At 38.2% G+C, this 20,928-nt stretch overlaps 1 long non-coding RNA gene across 7 annotated transcripts in view; it reads left to right on the plus strand.

The window, feature by feature from the left end:
* The first annotated feature begins 6,076 nt into the window (after positions 1-6,076).
* The window catches only part of LOC143678059 (uncharacterized), a 108,156-nt gene continuing 93,304 nt past the window's right edge, over positions 6,077-20,928 (plus strand). For all 7 annotated transcript variants that reach the window (XR_013173030.1, XR_013173035.1, XR_013173029.1 and 4 more), the window contains exon 1: positions 6,077-6,174. This is a non-coding gene — a long non-coding RNA (uncharacterized LOC143678059). The remainder of the gene's footprint in view (positions 6,175-20,928) is intronic.

Consider the following 20,928-nt stretch of genomic DNA (forward strand, 5'->3'; position numbering starts at 1 on the left):
AGGAATTTCAGACAATTATCACTAACTCTCTCCCTTATTGGTTGAGGATTGCTACTGCACCTATAATTTTATGGCACATCTTTCCAGCTTGCATGCCAGCTAAGCATGTTCCTGGGACCAGAGAGAATATCCTTAGACAGAGAGACACAGATGGGAGCTGTCTGCAGTTGTCTCACAGGCAGAACACTAAAAGGTTCAACTGCAGTCCACCCTTTGCGCTGTTGAGATCTATTTTTGCTGCACATTAAGTCCACTGATATTTGAGTTGGTGACTGGTCACAACCTTAATAAAAGTCAAGGAGAATATTAGTGGAATAAGCTAGAGTCCCTGCTGCTGCATTTGGTCTTAAGGTTGAAGGCTGCCCTTTTTGATTAAAAACACTTTCTCAATCCCATGATGCTGGGTCCCAGTAAATCCCAGGAGTTCTGTTCAATGTTGCCAGGGAGATTTATACCCTTGGGAGTCATGTCCCACATTGGGGGTGGGGGGCAATAAATTCACTTGCTGAATTGGCTTAGAGAGAAAGGCCACATTTGAACAACAAAAGAGGTTCTCTAGGGGTGATTCTTATTCATAATTTTAAGTAGGCTTAGTCTATCCTTTGCAGGAATAAATTTCATAGGGGTGAATCCAAAAATTGAGTGCTCATCCAATTGATTTTGTTGTCCCCATTGCTTATGAGAATATAAAAAATTCTCCAAATAGGGAAGTTGAATATTTCTTCCTTTCTCCCCAAGCCCTCAAGGGGACTTTGCAAATGCTTCTTTATTCACTGCCCAAATTACTCTGGGATAAATCAGGGCATCACAATAACCTGGACAAACCAAAAGATCTCATGCCCTATTCAAGATTCTATGTACTTATGGTGTTTAACTAAACTGACCATAAAAGTTAAATTAGGTAATATACTATCAAAAATATAAATTTTGCATGAAATAAACATCTCTTCCTTTGGTCTCATGCATAAGTTGAAGTTTTAAAATATGCATGATATCATCCTTTACCCTGTATTCTGATTTACCGTAATCCAATCCAGATCTGCTTCATTCATATCCCTACTCAAAGTTGATCCCTTTTTCAACTTTTTAAATAGTTCCTGTATGGAGTAGTGCTGACTTTCAGAGCTTCAGAGCTCTAACTCTGAATCTCAGGTGTCACATAAATACTCAGAGTTTCTGGAAATGACCGGGTTATATACAAACAGCTCAGTATCTCAGAATTTAGAAATATATAACAGTTATAAGTGCCTAATATATGGACTGTAAGAGCTTACAATCTAGGACCCTTTACAATAGGCCCCAACCTTATAACCCATGCTCTCCAATTCAGTTCACCAAGTTTTTATATTATAGTTAGTCCATATGGATGAGACATGATAATATTTGTCTTCTTGTTTCTGACATTTCATTCAACATACAGTCCTTAAATTTCATTCACCTAGTTGCATACCTCACAACTTCATTCCTTCCTGAGTCACTCAGTAGTCCATTGCATGTATACACCACAGCACCTGCTCCCATTTCTCTGTCATTGTACCCTTAGGCCACCTCCATTCATTGTGGGTCATGAATACTGCTGCCATAAACACCAGTGTGGAAATGTCCATTCCCCACACTCAGTTCCTCCAAGTATATACTGAGCAACAAGGTTGCAGGATCCTAAGGCAACCCCATCCCTAGCCTCCTGTGGAACCACCACACTGCCCTCTAAGGGGCTGCACCTCTCAATTTCCCTACCGACATAGGTACATAGGTACATCTCTTTCTCCACTTTTTCTCTAGCACTTGCTTCTCACTGTTGATTTTTAAAGTTTTATTTGCACATCATACAATCCAACCTAAATGAATAGACATGCTTTTGCCATCATAATCTATATGAAGACATTTCCTTTTCTTCCACAAAGAATCTATACCACTTCCCCCATGCCCCCCACCTGTTGACATGTAGTTTTGGCATAATACCTTTGTGACATTCAGTGGTTGCATATTACGATGTTACTGTTGACTATAGACCCTAGCTTGCATTTCACTGTACTTTTTCCTGTATACCATCCATTTTCAACACCTTGCAATGTTGACATTCATTTGTTCTCCTTCATGCAAAAACATTTTTTTATTTGTACATTTAATCACCATCATTGTTCACTCTAGGCATTCCTAATTTATACCATCTTAGTCTTTTTTCCTCCGTCTTTTCTTCTGGTTTCTCCATCACTCATACTCACATTCAGGTTCATTCAGTGTACTTATATTATTGTGCTATAATCAGGTGGTATTGTACTATCCATTTCTGAATTTTTATAATCAGTCCTGTTGCACAATCTGTATTCCTTCAGCATCAAATGTCCAATCACTACCCTAGTTCTATCTCCTGATAACCTGTGTTCTTAACTTCAACTCTCAAAGTTTACTCATTTAATTTTAGTTCATATTAGTGAGACCATACTGTATTCGTCCTTTTGTTTCTGGCTAATTTTACTCAGCATAATGACCTCAACATTCATCCATGCTGTTACATGCTTCCTGACTTTGTTCTGTCTTACAGCTGTGTAATATCCTATCATATGTATATACCACATCTTGTTTAGCCACTTGTCCACTGATGAACATTTGGGCTGTTTCCATCTCTTGGTAATCATAATAATGCTGCTATAGACATCAGTGTGAAAATGCCCATTTGTGTCCTTGCCTTCAGTTCCTATGAATATATACCTTTTAATGGGATTTCTGGATCATATGGTAATTCTATATTTAGATTCCTGAGGAATTACCAAACTGCTTTCCAGAGCAGTTGTACCATTTTGCATCCCCATCAACAGTGGATAAGTGTGCATCTTTCTCCACATCCTCTCCAGCATGTGTCATTTTCTGCTTGTTTGATAATGGCCATTCTAGTGAGGATGAGATGATATCTCATTGTGGTTTTATTTGCATTTCCTTATTAGCAGTGAATTTGCTCATCTTTTCATGTGCCTTTTAGGCATTTATATTTCCCCTTCTGAGAAGTGCCTGTTCATGTCTTTTGCCCATTTTTAAATTGAGTTGTTTGTCTTTTTGTTACGTTGAAGAATCTCTTTATATATTCTGGATACTAAACCCTTATCTGATATGTGGGTCCCAAATATTGTCTCCCATTGTGTAGGCTGCCTTTTCACTTTCTTGAAAAATTCTACGATGCACAAAAGTGTTTAATTTTGAGGAGCTCTCATTTATCTATTTCTTTTTTCAGTGCTCATGCTTTGGGTATATGGTCTAGGGAACCACTTCTTATTACAAGTTTTATAAGATATTTCTCTACATTTTCTCCTAAAAGCTTTATGGTCTTAGCGCTAATGTCTAGGTCTTTCATTCAGTTTGAGTTAATTTTTGTATAGTGTGTGAGATATGGCTCCTCTTTCATTCTTTTGCATATGGATATCCAGTTCTCCAAACGCCATTTATTAAGAGGCTGCTCTGTCCCAGGTGGTTTGGCTTGACTGCATTATCAAAGATCAGTTGTCTATAGATGAGAGAGCCTATTTCTGAACATTCAGTTCAATTCCTTTGGGTCAGTATATCTATCTTTATGCCAGTAGCATACTGTTTTGACCCCTGTAGCTTCATAATATGCTTTAAAGTTAGATAATTTGGGATCTCCCACTTCATTTTTCTTTCTCAAGATATTTTTAGCTACTTGGGGCAAGCTGCACTTCCAAATAAATTTGGTTATTGGTTTTTCTATTCCTGGAGAGTAAATTATTGGGGTTTATTTGGTATTGCATTGAATCTATAAATCAAATTGGGTAGAATCGACATCTTACCTATATTTAGTCTTCCAATCCATGAACACAGTATGCCCTTCCTTTTATTTAGTTCTTCCATTATTATTTTTTTTTAACAATTTCTTGTAGTTTTCTGTGTATAGGTCTTTTGTTTCCTTAATTAAATTTATTCCTAAATATTTTATTGTTTTGGTTACAATAAATGGAGTTTTTTTCTTAATTTCCTCCTCAGATGGCTCATCACTAGTATGTAGAAACACTACTGATTTGGGGGTATAAATCTTGTACCCTGCCACTTTGCTCTACTCATTTATTAGTTCTAGTAGCTTTGCAGTAGATTTCTCAGGATTTTTGACATACAGTATCATGTCATCTGCAAACAATGAGAGTTTTACTTCTTTTTTAATTTGGATGCCTTTTATTTCTTTTTCTTCTCTAGTTGCTCTGACTAGAACTTACAGCACAATCTTGAACAACAATGGTGACAGGGGACATCCTCGTCTTCTTCCTGATCTTAGAGGGAAAGCTTTCAGTCTTTCCCCATTGAGGATGATGTTAGCTGTGGGTTTTTCCTATATTCACTTCATCATGTTGAGGAAGTTCCCTTCTATTCCTATCCTTTGAAGTGTTTTCATCAAGAAAGAATGTTGAATTTTGTCAAATCCCTTTCTGCATCAATTGAGATGACATAAGGTTTTTCTGCTTTGGATTTTTGCATCTATACTCATTAAAGAGATTAGTCTGTAATTTTCTTTTCTTGTAGTATCTGGCTTTGGTATTAAATTGACAGCACAAGTTATGTAGCTTTCTCTCCTCTTCAATTTTTTTGAAGTATTTGAGCAGGACTGGTATTAATTCTTTCTCAAATGCTTCATAGTATTCACATGTGAAGCTGTCTGGTCCCAGACTTTTCTTTTTGGGGAGTTTGTTGATGACTGATTTAATCACTTTACTTGTGACTGGTTTGTTGAGGTCATCTATTTCTCCTCAAGTCAGTGTTGGTTGTTCAAGCCTTTCTAGGAAGTTTTCCATTTCATCTACATTGTCTATTTTATTAGCTTATAGTTGCTCATAGTATTCTCTCATTACCTCCTTTATTTCTGTGCTGTCAATGTTTAGGTCTCCTCTTCCATTCTGATTTTATTTATTTGCATTCTCTCTCTTTTCTTTTTGTCAGCCTCACTAAAGGTCCATCGATTTTACTGATTTTCTCAAAGAACCAACTTCTGGTTTTGTGATTTTTCTCAATTGTTTTCATAGTCTCAATTTCATTAATTTCTGCTCTAACCTTCATTATTTCTTTCCTTTTGTTTACTTTAGAGTTAGTTTTCTGTTCTTTCTCTAGTTCTCCCAAGTGGACAATTAATTCCTGAATTTTTTTTTCTCTTTTTTAGCATGCGCAGGCACCAGAAATCGAACCCAGGTCTCCAACATGGCAGATGAGAACTCTGCCACTGAGCCACAGTTGCCTGCTCTTTTTTCTTCTTCTTCTTTTTAAATATAGGCATTTAAGGCAATAAATTTTTTCCCTCAGCACTGCTTTTGCTGCATCCCATAAATTTTGATATGTTGTGTTTTCATTTTCATTTGCCTCAAAATATTTACTGATTTCTCTTGTAGTTTCTTCCTTGACCACTGGTTGTTTAAGAGTGTGTTATTTAGCCTCCATATATTTGTGAATTTTCTGGCTTTCTGTCTGTTATTGATTTCCAGCTTCATTCCATTATGATCCAATAAAGTGTTTTGTATGATTCCAATCTTTTCAAATTTATTGAGACTTGCTTTGTGACCCAGAGTACAGTCTGTCCTTGAGAATGATCCATGAGCACTTGAGAAAAATGTGTATCTTGCTGTTGTGGGATGTAATGTGTTGGTTAGCTGATGGCTGGGGGTAAGCAGCCGTACTGAGTCAGTCACACAGACACACAGCACACAGTACATGACTCAGCAGACAACCCTCAAGGGTGGGAAGGTGTCCACTTTATTGAGGAAGTACACAGGCTTATATAGGCTGGGAGCATGCAGGGGTACCTGTCGAGCTGGGATTGGTCACCATTGTTGCTAGGGCAGAGGGCAGATGTATGTATCAGGCTGGGATTGGTCACCGTTGTTGCTAGGGCGGAGGGCAGATGTACGTGTCGGGCTGGGATTGGTCACCATTGTTGCTAGGACAGAGGGCAGATGTACGTATCAGGCTGGGATTGGTCACCGTTGTTGCTAGGGTGGAGGGCAGATGTACATGTTGGGCTGGGATTGGTCACCATTGTTGCTAGGGCAGAGGGCAGTTTTTTTTTTCTTTTTTTTTTTTTTTTACATGGGTAGGCACCAGGAATCAAACCCAGGTCCTCGGGCATGAAGGCAAGCACTCTTACCTGCTGAGCCATCATGGCCCGCCCCGGAGGGCAGATTTAAGGTTAGTGCTTTTGGCGTGAACCACCACCAGTTCCAGGAAGAAAGCCGGTCGTAGGCTAGGCCATTTTGTGTTGACTTGCATCAGCCACGGCAGCCATGTTGGCAATATTTTATGGCTTCTCCATCAGTAATGTTCTGTAGATGTCTGTTAAGTTTAGTTCATTTATTGTATTATTCAAAATCTCTGTTTCCTTATTGGTTCTCTGTCTAGATGGTCTATCCATTGTTGTGAGCTGGGAATTTAAGTCACCAACTATTCTGGTAGAGGTGTCTACTTCTCCTTTCAGCATTGTCAGTGTTTGTCTCTTGTATTTTGGAGTGCTCTGGCTTGGTACATAAATATTTATGATTGTTATCTTCTTGTTGAATTGTTCCTGTTATTAAAATATAGTATCCTTCTTTGCCTCATTTAATTGTTTTACATTTGAAGTGTAATTTGTTGGATACTAATATAGCTATTCCTGCTCTTTTATGATTGTTGTTTGCGTGAAATATCTCTTTCCAAACTTTGACTTTCAACCATTTTTGTCCTTGGGTCTAAAATGTGTCCCCTGTAGACAGTTTATAGTTGGGTCCTGTTTTTAAATCCATTCTGCCAGTCTGTGTCTTTTGATTGGGGAGTTTAATCCATTAACATTTAATGGGTATTAATGTAAAAGCAGTACTTTCTTCTACCATTTTGTCTTTTGGGTTTTCTTTGTCATATATAATTTTTTTTCCTTTTTACCTTTACTGATCATCTTCATTTATACACTCTTCTCCAGACATCTCTCTCCTGTCTTTTTCTATCTGCCTGTAAAGTGCTCCCTTAATATTTCTGGCAGAGCCAGTCTCTTAGTCACAAATTCTCTGTGATTGTTCGTCTGAAAACGTTTTAATTTCCTCCTCTTTTTTTTTTTTTTTTTTGCAGGGGCAGGCACCTTGAGACTAATTTCCTCCTCATTAAAAAAAAAATTTATTGGTAAATCTTCACACATATACAGTCCATATGTGGTGTACAATCAGTGACTCACAATATCATCATATAGTTATGTGTTCATCACCATGATCATTTTTTAGAGCACTTGCATCAGTTGGCTCTGAAGCTTCTGTTATTTCTGGCTCTCTCTAAAATATTTCCTCTTTTAAAGGATTCCAGTAAATTTTTCAAGACCTATCTTAACTAGGCAGAGTTATATCTCCACCTAATCAAAAGGGTGCACCCATAATTTGGTATATCACATCTCCACAGAGATCATGTAATCAAAAGTTTCCAGCCTACAGTACTGAATCAGGTTTAAAAGAAATGGCTGCTCCTATAAGTTTGGATCAGGATTAAAACATGGCTTTTCTGCCATACTTAATATTTTCAAACCAGCACAAAGGCTCAGTATTAATCCCTGTTGCTGACAAGTCGGACATTCATCAATGGCAGTAACAGCTCTGGTCAGAGAGATGCCATATTGTTGACCTCAAGAATCACCTTCATCTCTGCACCATGACTTCTCTCTGGGTCCAATGTACAGCATTGGGGTGGTAAAAGAATTTGACTGATAGTGACTGGACAGATCATTCTGACTACCTGCATCTCCTCTGCAGTGTACGTGCTCTCTGGTGAGCACTGACACATTTCTTCTATCTATCCATGTGCCTCTAGCACATACTTTTCCCCTAATCTTCCAATCTTGATCTTATCAGACTCATGATCATCTATATAAGTCATTAATCACTGGTTACAAGTCTATAATATATATCCTTACCTCTAAATTATATTAGAGATATATCATCTCCAGGTATATTATCCAAAACATTTCCTACTGCTACCTTGCAGGGCCACCCCTGCAATGGTAGCTTCAACTTGCACCATTATATTGATTGTACCATCATACCAAACCATTTTTTTTCCATTTAAAAGGAAATAAGAAAGCCTGCTTGTTTGTTTTTTTTCCTTTAAATCAATTGATGGAAGAGAAACCCTTAAGAGGCCACAGCTGTGAGTGCAGGGAGAGGCATCAATATATTGGGGACAGTTGACATGGGTCTTCTATTTACTATTGACTTGTTTGTGCTCTCTAGATCTGCTCAAATCTGATTCCACATGTACAATTTTGTCATTTGATGGTTTGCTATTGCTCACTGCTGACCTGTGACTTGGTAGATCTAACAGTACCAGCCTCATGTTAGGCAGCTCTGGTAGATAGTCATTTGATATCTAAGAATCAAGCTCTCCATTTTTATTAAACCTCTATGACATGCCCCCAAAAGCCACTGTTTTTTAAGCAGTGTATAATTCTCTGTTGCAGAGGGCTTGGCTTTGCTCCAGAACCCTAAGGTTCTGCTGCAGTGCTCCTACTGGAGATTGCCAGAGACTCTTCATAGCATCCTTATCTTCTTCAGGATTGCACCATTAACTCTACAAGGTTATAAAGTCTAAGCAGAACAACTTGTACTAATTCTAAACTGGTTATACAGCCCTCTCTTATTCTGAACCCCAATCAAAACTGGTAGCAGAATATCTTTTGGCATAGGATATCTCTAAAATCTGAAAAGGTCTAAAGCACTGTGTCTTTTTCTTTGTGGTAGGAGATGAAAGATGTAATACCTTTTCCTTTACCTTCAACGAATGTCCTGGCATGCCTTAAAGCATTGTACCATAAAATGTCACTGATGTACCCTGAGTTTTTCTAGCATTTATCTACCCTCTTGTTCACATATGACTTCGCAAAGCATCCTAGCATTTGTCACCTTCCGCTCACTAGCTTGGAAATGACAAATAACAGTGTACTGTTCTTACCCACTCTTGCTTATGGTGCACATATCTTCCCAACTTTATATTCAGTGACATCACCACTGGCAGCTTGGTGAAAAGACTTTACGCCATGGAAAATGAGCAAATGACAATTCCAGGCTTCCACATATGACCCTGTGGGCCAGTTGTTAAACATTTACCAGCACACCATTGAGACCCTTTATATAAGCAAGTATGAATGAGTTTTGGTTTCTTGCAACCAAGAAGTCATTGACAAGAATCCACATTTAGGTTACTTATCACTTGACCAAATTAATTAATCTCTGTGAAATCCAGTACATAATTCACAAAATTAAAAGGATGATATTGCCCTATTTACTTTTTCTCACCATTTTATTGTGAAGAACAAGGCAGATAATGACTTTTTAAAAACATTTTTAAAACTGTATGGTGTCCTATAAACATTTGATCAAGCAGGGATCAAAGGTTATATTTGTGAAGGATATCATTTCTTAAGAGGTAACTCAGGGGTCTGGCAGATAACTTGTTGCTCTGAGCTTCTCCTGCAAAACAAAACAAAACTTCCACGAAGGCATTAGTGATAAATGTAAGATTTACAAGTAATTTCATTGAGCAGGTGGAGGAGCAGTTTCAGTCCATATGTCAGTTAGTCAATGATTTAATAATACTCCCTTAGTTATACAGAAAAGATAGGGTTTAACAAACGAGCATGATTGCTGAATCATTATATTGCTATTGCTTTTAGCCTCCTGTATCTTAGAACAACTATAAGTAAAAACCTAAAATTGTGGAATTGTAACCCATACCAAACCTGAAATCTGTTCTACAACTAATTGTTCTGATGTATTTGAAATGCATTGCCTTTTTAATTATATGTAATTTTTCACAAATAAAGAAAGAAAGAAACAAACAAAATAATACTCCCTTAGAAATTTTTTACTTCCGAAAGCCTCTTTTAGATTGGGCAACCAATCTAAAATCTTCTTTTTGGACACTTGCCCCTCTCAATACTCAATGCACTCCCTGTCCCTTCATATTATACAAGTTAGTTTCCTTCTTTCTAATTGTTACATTGAAAATAGAATCTCAAAACCAAATGCAAAATAAGTTTATTGAGCTAAGTGGCAATCATGGAAGCAGAATTAAAAGAAAGTTACTGCTCAAAGCAAAGTGGGGCGGGTGGCGGGGGGGACAGTTTACATACCTGCTTAGAAGAGGGTCTAGGGAAATGGGGAGGGAAAGGCAAAGAGGACGTGAGGTCTGTGAGTTGTCTGGACCAGGATGTCCTTGGGTACCATAAATATGCTAAAGCTGCCCAGGCAGAATGTTTCTGTATGAATGGGCCTACGTGGTGGAGATAAATAGACTTGCTGGTGTTAGCATGACTTGTTTATCACAGTTCCTTTTTTCCTGTGGAGGCTGGGGTCTTTTTTTGTTGTTGTTATATAATATAACATATATACAAAGCAAAGAAAGAAAAAAGCAGCAGTTTTTAAAGCACACTTCAACAAATAGTTACAGGACAGAGCCAGAGTTTGTCAGGGACTACCATATCATCCTCTCAGATTTTTCCTTCTAGCTGCTCCAGAACACTGGAGACTAGAAGGAATATATATATATTTTGATCATCAATGTTTTCTTTGTTGTAAAAAGTAGCATATATACAAAAAAGCAATAAATTTCAAAGCACAACACAACAATTAGTTTTAGAACAAATTTCAGAGTTTGGTATGGGTTACAATTTCATAATTTTAGGTTTTTACTCCTAGCTGCTCTAAGATACTGGTGACTAAAAGAAATAGCAATATAATGATTCAGCAATCATACTCCTTTGTTAAACCCTACCTTCTCTATATAACTCCATCATCAACTTTGATCTTTCTCCCACTCTCCAGGTATATTTGGGCTATGCCCATTCTACTTTTTCCAGGTCAAAAGGGCTACAATAAGCGGTCAAGAGATGGAACTAGCTGATGTTCTGGAGAGGCTGGCCCCTCCAGGCTTCAGGACTGATCTGGTACAGGGAGCCATCTGGAGGCCACAGGCCTCTGGAAAGTTACTGCAGTACCAATGTCTAACTGAAGTTTGCGTAAGAACAACCTCCAGAGTAGCCTCTTGACTCTATCTGAACTCTCTCAGCCACTGATACCTTATTTGTTATACTACTTTTTTCCCTCTTTTGGTCAGGATAGCATTGTTGATCCCACAGTGCTAGGGCCAGACACATCCCTGGGAGTCATTTCCCATGCTGCCAGAGAGACTTTCACCCCTGGATATCACCCCCAGGTAGTGGGGAGGGCAAATATTTCACTTGCAGAATTGGGCTTAGAGAGAGAGAGAGGCCACATCTGAGCCATGAAAGAGGTCCTCCAGAGGTGACTCTTAGGCACACCTATAAGCAGGCTAAGCTTTTCCGCTACATATTGCTTCACAGGAGTAAGCCTCAAGATCAAGGGTTTGGCTCATTGATTTGGGTGTCCCCAATATTTGACACAGTATCAGGGGTTTCCCCATGGTAAAGTTTAACAGTTTCATATTTTTTCTGCCATCCCTCAAGGAACTTTTGCCCATATTTTTGGATTATCTGCTTAATATATTCTGGGATATATCCAGGCATTATATTATGCTATACAGATTAAAGACCCTCATTTTTACTCTGGGCTCCCTGTGTTTCAATTGTCCAAATGAGCCATCCAAACAGATTGAGTAATATTATGTGCTACAGAAAATTTAGGTTCTGGACAAAATAAACCTTTTTCCCTTCAGTTTCAAAGAGTAGGTGAGGTTATAATATAGACAATGTTTTCCTTACCCCTGTGTTCTGAATTACCTTAATCAGGACCTGATCATCCCCATTCCCATCGCTGAACACATAAATGACCTATATATGTCTGTTAGGTCTAATTCATTTATCAAGCTGTTTAACTTCTCTATTTCCTTGTTGATCCTCTCTCTGGTTGTTCTATCTATAGTGGAAGTGGTGTATTGAAGTCTTCTACTATTATTGTTGAAACATCTATCACTCCCTTCAATTTTGTCAATGTCTGTCTCCTTAATTGGAGAATTAAGAATTAATGGAGACGGCCTCAACAGCCTCGCGGACTGCAAGCTGCGGTGGTAGAGCCAGCTACAGCAATCGCAGTCGTCGTGGAGCTGGCGGAAGCTTTTTCTCGCATTCACTAACCATCTCATTTTCTACTCAAGAGGCATCCTTCACTGGGTGTTCTTTAAGATTGGGTGGAGAGAAGATGGCGGCTTAGTAAGACGCGAAGATCTTAGTTTCTCCTCCAGGACAGCTACTAGGGGAGTAGAAACGATACAGAACAGCTCCCAAAGCCACGACAGAGATAAAAAAGACAGCGTACCCCATCCTGGAACGGCTGGCTGGCTGAGAGAACCCGCTCTGGTGAGATCGCCGAGGGGCGCGGACTTCACCGGGCGGGGCGGCAAGCGGCCGGAGTCACTTCCTTCCCCCTTCCCGGGCCGGCTGGGAGAATTGGACAGGCGGTCCCCTCAAACTGCAGCAGCTGGCGCCCACAGCACGCGCGGCCCCCCGGACCAACTGAGAGAATTGGATCGGAAATCCCCAGGCCGTGGAGAATGGTGACGGGGGGGGCCCTTCCAAACCCGTGACTCCCCAGGAACGTGCACTCTCCCGGGCGGGCTGCTGCGGCTAGCGCCCTCCTGTCACGCTTGGTGTCCCGGGCCAACTAGGAAATTCGGACGGGCGCTTTCCTGGGCTGCGGTGGCCAGCGACCCTCCCCGCGTTCGGACCCCGGGCCGGCTAGCACTCTTCCAAGCCGCTTCGGCTAGCAAACCTCCCGGACAGCGAGAGTTTTCCAAAGTTAAAGGACCCACAGCACCTTTTACTGGTGGGACCCGCAGACAAACGTGTGCCACGAGTGCCACCTACTGGGCAGGATAAGAAAAACAGAACCCAGAGATTTCACAGAAAAATCTTCCAAACTTTTGGATCCAACACCCGGGGAAATCTGTCTAAATGCGCAGACGCCAGCAGAAGATAACGGATCACGCTCAAAAAATTGAAAATATGGCCCAGTCAAAGGAACAAACCAATAGTTCAAATGAGATACAGGAGCTGAGACAACTAATGCTGAATATATGAACAGAAATGGAAAACCTCTTCAAAAACGAAATCGATAAATTGAGGGAGGACATGAAGAAGACATGGGCTGAACATAAAGAAGAAATAGAAAAACTGAAAAAACAAATCACAGAACTTATGGAAGTGAAGGACAAAGTAGAAAAGATGGAAAAAACAATGGATACCTACAATGATAGATTCAAAGAGACAGAAGATAGAATTAGTGATTTGGAGGATGGAACATCTGAATTCCAAAAACAAACAGAAACTATCGGGAAAAGAATGGAAAAATTTGAACAGGGTATCAGGGAACTCAAGGACAATAGGAAGCGCACAAATATACGTGTTGTGGGTGTCCCAGAAGGAGAAGAGAAGGGAAAAGGAGGAGAAAAACTAATGGAAGAAATTATCACTGAAAATTTCCCAACTCTTATGAAAGACCTAAAATTACAGATCCAAGAAGTGCAGCGCACCCCAAAGAGATTAGACCCAAATAGGCATTCTCCAAGACACTTACTAGTTAGAATGTCAGAGGTCAAAGAGAAAGAGAGGATCTTGAAAGCAGCAAGAGAAAAACAATCCATCACATACAAGGGAAACCCAATAAGACTATGTGTAGATTTCTCAGCAGAAACCATGGAGGCTAGAAGACAGTGGGATGATATATTTAAATTATTAAAAGAGAAAAACTGCCAACCAAGACTCCTATATCCAGCAAAATTGTCCTTCAAAAATGAGGGAGAAATTAAAACATTCTCAGGCAAAAAGTCACTGAGAGAATTTGTGACCAAGAGACCAGCTCTGCAAGAAATACTAAAGGGAGCACTAGAGTCAGATACAAAAAGACAGAAGAGAGAGGTATGGAGAAGAGTGTAGAAAGAAGGAAAGTCAGATGTGATATATATAATACAAAAGGCAAAATGGTAGAGGAAAATATTATCCAAACAGTAATAACTCTAAATGTTAATGGACTGAATTCCCCAATCAAAAGACATAGATCGGCAGAATGGATTAAAAAATAGGATCCTTCTATATGCTGTCTACAGATAACACATCTTAGACCCAAAGATAAACATAGGTTGAAAGTGAAAGGTTGGGAAAAGATATTTCATGCAAATAACAACCAGAAAAGAGCAGGAGTGGCTATACTAATATCCAACTAGTTAGACTTCAAATGTAAAACAGTTAAGTGAGACAAAGAAGGACACTATATACTAATAAAAGGAACAATTAAACAAGAAGACATAACAATCATAAATATTTACGCACCGAACCAGAATGCCCCAAAATACATGAGGAATGCACTGCAAACACTGAAAAGGGAAATAGACACAAATACCATAATAGTTGGAGACTTCAATTCACCACTCTCATCAATGGACAGAACATCTAGACAGAGGATCAATAAAGAAATAGAGAATCTGAATATTACTATAAATGAGCTAGACTTAACAGACATTTATAGGACATTACATCCCACAACAGCAGGATACACCTTTTTCTCAAGTGCTCATGGATCATTCTCAAAGATAGACCATATTCTGGGTCACAAAGCAAGTCTTAACAAATTTAAAAAGATTGAAATCATACACAACACCTTCTCAGATCATAAAGGAATGAAGTTGGAAATCAATAATAGGTGGAGTGCCAGAAAATTCACAAATATGTGGAGGCTCAACAACACACTCTTAAACAACGAGTGGGTCAAAGAAGAAATTGCAGGAGAAATTAGTAAATACCTCGAGGCGAATGAAAATGAAAACACAACATATCAAAACTTATAGGATGCAGCAAAGGCAGTGCTAAGAGGGAAATTTATTGCCCTAAATGCCTATATCAGAAAAGAAGAAAAGGCAAAAATGCAGGAATTAACTGTTCACTTGGAAGAACTGGAGAAAGAACAGCAAACTAATCCCAAAGCAAACAAAAGGAAAGAAATAACAAAGATCAGAGCAGAAATAAATGAAATTGAAAACAATAGAGAAAATCAATAAGACCAGAAGTTGGTTCTATGAGAAAATCAATAAGATTGATGGGCCCTTATCAAGATTGACAAAAAGAAGAAGAGAGAGGATGCAAATAAATAAGATCAGAAATGGAAGAGGAGACATAACTACTGACCTCACAGAAATAAAGGAGGTAATAACAGGATACTATGAACAACTTTACGCTAATAAATACAACAATTTAGATGAAATGGACGGGTTCCTGGAAAGACATGAACAACCAACTTTGACTCAAGAAGAAATAGATGACCTCAACAAACCAATCACAAGTAAAGAAATTGAATTAGTCATTCAAAAGCTTCCTAAAAAGAAAAGTCCAGGACCAGATGGCTTCACATGTGAATTCTACCAAACATTCCAGAAAGAATTAGGACCAACTCTCCTCAAACTCTTCAAAAAAATCGAAGTGGAGGGAAAGCTACCTAATTCATTCTATGAAGCCAACATCACCCTCATACCAAAACCAGGCAAAGATATTACAAAAAAAGAAAACTACAGACCAATCTCTCTAATGAATATAGATGCAAAAATCCTCAATAAAATTCTAGCAAATCATATCCAACAACACATTAAAAGAATTATACATCATGACCAAGTAGGATGCATCCCAGGTATGCAAGGATGGTTCAACATAAGAAAATCAATTAATGTAATACACCGTATCAACAAATCAAAGCAGAAAAATCACATGATCATCTCAATTGATGCAGAGAAGGCATTTGACAAGATTCAACATCCTTTCCTGTTGAAAACACTTCAAAAGATAGGAATACAAGGGAACTTCCTTAAAATGATAGAGGGAATATATGAAAAACCCACAGCTAATATCATCCTCAATGGGAAAAAATTGAAAACTTTCCCCCTAAGATCAGGAACAAGACAAGGATGTCCACTATCACCACTATTATTCAACATTGTGTTGGAGGTTCTAGCCAGAGCAATTAGACAAGAAAAAGAAATACAAGGCATCAAAATTGGAAAGGAAGAAGTAAAACTATCACTGTTTGCAGACAATATGATACTATACATCGAAAACCCGGAAAAATCCACAACAAAACTACTAGAGCTAATAAATGAGTACAGCAAAGTAGCAGGTTACAAGATCAACATTCAAAAATCTGTAGCATTTCTATACACTAGTAATGAACAAGCGGAGGGGGAAATCAAGAAATGAATCCCATTTACAATTGCAACTAAAAGAATAAAATACATAGGAATAAATTTAACTAAAGAGACAAAAAACCTATATAAAGAAAACTACAAAAAACTGTTAAAAGAAATCACAGAAGACCTAAATAGATGGAAGGGCATACCATGTTCATGGATTGGAAGACTAAATATAGTTAAGATGTCAATCCTACCTAAATTGATTTACAGATTCAATGCAATACCAATCAAAATCCCAACAACTTATTTTTCAGAAATAGAAAAACCAATAAGCAAATTTATCTGGAAGGGCAGGGTGCCCCAAATTGCTAAACACATCTTGAGGAAAAAAAATGAAGCTGGAGGTCTCACGCTGCCGGACTTTAAGGCATATTATGAAGCCACAGTGGTCAAAACAGCATGGTATTGGCATAAAGATAGATATATCAACCAATGGAATCGAATAGAGTGCTCAGATATAGACCCTCTCATCTATGGACATTTGGTCTTTGATAAGGCAGTCAAGCCAACTCACGTGGGACAGAACAGTCTCTTCGATAAATGGTGCCTAGAGAACTGGATATCCATATGCAAAAGAATGAAAGAAGACCCATGTCTCACACCCTTTACAAAAGTTAACTCAAAATGGATCAAAGATCTAAACATTAGGTCTAAGACCATAAAACAGTTAGAGGAAAATGTAGGGAGATATCTTATGAATCTTACAACTGGAGGCGGTTTTATGGACCTTAAACCTAAAGCAAGAACACTGAAGAAGGAAATAAATAAATGGGAACTCCTCAAAATTAAACACTTTTGTGCATCAAAGAACTTCATCAAAAAAGTAGAAAGACAGCCTACACAATGGGAGACAATATTTGGAAATGACATATCAGATAAAGGTCTAGTATCCAGAATTTATAAAGAGATTGTTCAACTCAACAACAAAAAGACAGCCAACCCAATTACAAAATGGGAAAAAGACTTGAACAGACACCTATCAGAAGAGGAAATACAAATGGCCAAAGGGCACATGAAGAGATGCTCAATGTCCCTGGCCATTAGAGAAATGCAAATCAAAACCACAATGAGATATCATCTCACACTCACCAGAATGGCCATTATCAACAAAACAGAAAATGGCAAGTGCTGGAGAGGATGCGGAGAAAGAGGCACACTTATCCACTGTTGGTGGGAATGTCAAATGGTGCAACCACTGTGGAAGGCAGTTTGGCAGTTCCTCAAAAAGCTGAATATAGAATTGCCATACGACCCAGCAATACCATTGCTAGGTATCTACTCAGAGGACTTAAGGGCAAAGACACAAACGGACATTTGCACACCAATGTTTATAGCAGCGTTATTTACAATTGCAAAGAGATGGAAACAGCCAAAATCTCTATCAACAAACTGTGGTATATACATACGATGGAATATTATGCAGCTTTAAGACAGGATAAACTTATGAAGCATGTAATAACATGGATGGACCTAGAGAACATTATGCTGAGTCTAGCCAAAAACTAAAGGACAAATACTGTATGGTCCCACTGATGTGAACGGACATTCGAGAATAAATGTGGAATATATCATTGGTAACAGAGTCCAGCAGGAGGTAGAAACAGGGTAAGATAATGGGCAATTGGAGCTGAAGGGATACAGACTGTGCAACAGGACTAGATACAAAAACTCAAAAATAGACAGCACAATAATACCTAATTGTAAAGTAATCATGTTAAAACACTGAATGAAGCTGCATCTGAGCTATAGGTTTTTGTTTTGTTTTGTTTTGTTTTGTTTTGTTTTTACTATTATTACTTTTATTTTTTTCTCTATATTAACATTCTATATCTTTTTCGGTTGTGTTGCTAGTTCTTCTAAACCGATGCAAATGTACTAAGAAATGATGATCATGCATCTATGTGATGATGTTAAGAATTACTGATTGCATATGTAGAATGGTATGATTTCTAAATGTTGGGTTAATCTCTTTTTTTCCGTTAATTAAAAAAAAAAAAAAAGAGAAGGGGTAATTGGAGCTGAAGGGATACAAACTGTGCAACAGGACTGGATATAAAAACTCAGAAATGGACAGCACAATACTACCTAATTGTAATGCAATTATGTTAAAACATTGAATGAAGCTGCATGTGAGGTATAGGTTTTTTTTTTCTCTCTATTATCGTTTTAATTCTTATTCTGTTGTCTTTTTATTTCTTTTTCTAAATCGATGCAAATGTACTAAGAAATGATGAATATGCAACTATGTGATGATATTAAGAATTACTGATTGTACATGTAGAATGGAATGATTTCTAAATGTTTTGTTAATTTTTTTTAATTAATAAAAAACTAAAAAAATAAAAAAAATTTAAAAAAAATTAAAAGAAAAATTAATGGAGCTCCTTAATTATTTATAATAATAAGGAGAGCAATAAATAAATAATAATAAGGAACATAAATATTTATAATTGTTATTTCTGTTTTGGTGAATTGTCCTTTTTATTAATATAGAGTGTCTTTCTTTGTCTCTTATGATGTCTTCATATTTAAAGTATATTTTGTCCCATATTAATATAGCTACTTCTGCTTTCTTTTGGAAACTCGCATGGAACATCTTTTTCTATCCTTTCACTTTCAATCTCTTTATATCCTCGTGACTAAAATGAGTCTCTGGTAAACAGCATATAGTTGGATTATATTTCTTAATCCATTCTGCCAATTTGTATCCTTTAATTGGTAAATTTAGTCCATAACATTCAAAGTTATTACTGAAAAGGCATTTCTTGAATCCACCATCTTATCCTTTGGATTTTATTTGTCCAGTTCTATATATTCTTTTCCCTCTATCTCTTTTTATCCTTTAAGTTATCCTTACTAGTTCTCTTCAATTCTGTACCCTTCTCCAGACCTCCCCCTCCTGTCTTTTTTTTTTTTTTTTTTTTCATCTAGCAGAACTCTCTTTAGTATTTCTTGTAGGGGTGGTCTCTTGTCACAGATTCTTTCAGGATTTGTTTGTCTGTGAAAATGTTTATCTCTCGCTCAGTTTTGAAGGATGATTTGGCTGGGTACAAAATTCTTGCCTGGAAGTCTCTCTCTTTCAGGACCTTCAATATATCATATCACTTCCTTCTTGCCTCCATAGTGCCAGTTGTGTAGTCTGAACTCAGGCTTATGTGGTTTTCCTTGTATGTAGTAGATCATTTTTCTCTTGCCAATTTCAGAATTTTGTGCTTTGCTTCAACATTTGACAGACTGATTAGTATGTATCTTGGGGAAAGCCTACTTGGATTTATTCTATTTGGAGTTTGTTGGACTTCTTTGATTTGCATATTCATGTCCTTTATAAGGGTTGGGATGTTTTCCCCCATTTTATCCTCAACTAATCTTCCTAGCCCTTTACTTTTCTCTTCTCCTAAAACACTGATGATTCTTATATTTGAGTGCTTTGTTTTGTCCATCATTTCCCTGAGATCCAATTAAAAATTTTCCTTTTTTTTTTTTTTTTTTTTTTGCCATTTGCTGTTTTGAGTGTTCAAAATCAGATGTCCTGGGTGGGCCATGGTGGCTCAGTGGTAAAGTTCTCACCTCTCACCTGCCATGCCAGAGACCTGGGTTCGATTCAATTCTCAGTGCCTGCCCATGTAAAAAAAAAAAAAAAAAAGATCAGATGTCCTGTCCCCTAGTCTGCTTATTCTTTCTTCTGCTCATTCAAATCTGTTGTTGTGTGTCTCAAGTACATTTTTAATTTGGTCTACAGTGTCTTTAATCTCTGTGATACCTGCTATTTTTCAATTTATTCTTTCAAATTCCTCTTTATATATGCTCTTCTAGTGTTTTCTTGATCTCCTTTATGTCATTAACCATCCCATTTATTTTATTTAGTAGAGTTATATGAACATCTTCGATTAGTTGTTCTGAAGTCTGTGGCTCCTCCAATGTTTTAATTTGGTCTTAATATCACTTTATATGTGCAGTGATCTTTTGTTGTCTTCATGGCATGTAAATATCTTGATTGGTTTTCTTTGTAAGTTGATTTCCTTCTGTAGTCTAAAGCTTTGCATTGCAGGATGGATGTGGAGCAAGATGCAGGGCAGAGGGTGAGGCACAACTGTGCAGTAATGCATTGCAATGCAGGTATAAGCATAGGTTGGAGATGCTACACTGGTGCCTTTGAGCATGGGGTGCATGTTATGGGGTTCTAGGGGGTACAATGTGGGGGTTGTGGGTATATGGTGCAGCTCAGGCAGCCCTTGGAGTGCAGGAACAGGGTGCAGCATGGGGGACACAGAGCTAGAGCATTCCTAGTCCCAGTCTCCCCATCTGTGCACTCCTGAAGGCTCTAGGCTTCTGCTTGGAAAGGGGCACACTAAGTTGTTTGCACCAGCTGGGTGGTCTCCCGTTCTCTGTGCCTCAATTCTTTAGCCTCTGCAAACAGGGCCTCCCTATGTGTTGTAGAAGACCCTCTCAGGTCACTTATATCCTAGAATTGCTCTCTCAGTTGCCTTCCTATCCCTTTTCTAGCTTTTCCTTGGAGCAGAGGTAAAGTCTATTTATTCTAATCTTCCATCTTTCTGAAACCCTCTATTCCATCATTTTCCAGGAATCCTGGGTCCAGCTTTTTTGCAGTATTTTGTGCTTTCTGACTCAAAAAGTCTTGTTTTTAATTTTTTCCCATCAACCCCCCCCCCCCCCACTGGGGCAAAAACTCCTAGTACCTTTAATGCATATTCCAGGTTTCTTTGTGCT

The sequence above is a fragment of the Tamandua tetradactyla genome, chromosome 3 (assembly GCF_023851605.1).
Source record: "Tamandua tetradactyla isolate mTamTet1 chromosome 3, mTamTet1.pri, whole genome shotgun sequence".
In the NCBI taxonomy this organism is placed as follows: Eukaryota; Metazoa; Chordata; class Mammalia; order Pilosa; family Myrmecophagidae; genus Tamandua; species Tamandua tetradactyla.